The sequence below is a fragment of the Pediculus humanus genome, genomic scaffold (assembly GCF_000006295.1).
Source record: "Pediculus humanus corporis 1103172107391 genomic scaffold, whole genome shotgun sequence".
In the NCBI taxonomy this organism is placed as follows: Eukaryota; Metazoa; Arthropoda; class Insecta; order Psocodea; family Pediculidae; genus Pediculus; species Pediculus humanus.
The window spans coordinates 207038-208256 of record NW_002987017.1 but is presented as its reverse complement, the minus strand read 5'-3'; positions in this window follow the sequence as shown (position 1 = coordinate 208256).

Sequence of the window (1219 nt, the reverse complement as noted above, 5' to 3'; positions counted from 1 at the left end):
GATTAAAATTTAATACGTATACTATATTGTTGAATATTTGTATATTATTATTATTTTTTTTTTTTTTTAATTTCTGTTATCGTATTGTTTTTTTTTATACTTTTCTAAAATAACTGTCAACAAAAAAATTTAATTTTAATTTATTACAGATTTTCTCATAATGACAGTTATTATCAATGTTATTTAAATTTTTTTTTTTTTTTTTTTAAAGACTGAAATAATTGTTTTCAAAGATCAAAGTTCTTTTCTTTTTTTTTTTAAATTTTTTTTATATTATTTTCTTAATATATTTAATGTTATTAATGAAATAATAATAATTTTATAAAAAATTCTTTAAAAATATATTTTTTATTACTTTTTTAAAAAAAAAAAAAAAAACCCCTTTGTTATAATTGCAACGTTTTGTTGCTCATATTTGGTATTTTAAATAAAAAAATTAAACAATAAATTTAATAAAAAATTTTCTTTTCTTTTTTTTTTTTAATTTTAATTACCTTTTAAATGATTTCATATTAAAAAAAAATTTTTTTAAAGTTTTACTTAATGGGTTGAAAAATGTTCTGAAAACTTAAAGTTAGTTCTGTTAGTACAATGGTCCACACTGATCTACCTAACGGTCATCTTAAAATTTATTAAATTTAAGAAAAAAATTTAAATTAATTTCTTTTGTTTATTAGTATGAAGAGTAATAAAATAATCTCGATTTAAATTAAAACCATTTATAAAAAATTATTATAAATAATTTTACCGAGTGTATTGTAAATAGTGAACATAACCTAACCAGGTCAAGTTTTGAAATAGTTAAAATGCAAGGTTTCAAAAGTAAGTTAAAAAATGTCTCATAAATTTTATTTTGTTTAAAACAAATATCGGTAACTTGACGAAATTATCTTAATATTATCTAAAAATATTAATTGTATGATATGTAATATGTAATATTTTATTTACAGTATTAGAAGTCAAATTATCAGAAAAAAGTATAGCTTCCCATTTATTTTATGTAAAACAGCACAATGTGAGAGAAAAAATACCAGAAAAACCTCCTGATAAAACATTATTTGTCACTGGAATTCCTCCTTATTTTACAGAGGTAATAATCAAATTTAAAAAAAAAAATTTTACAACTACCAGTTTAAAATAAATATTAATAAAAAAAATACTTACAGGAATGTTTGACTCGATTGTTTAACATTTTCGGAGAAGTAAAGTCTGTTTATAT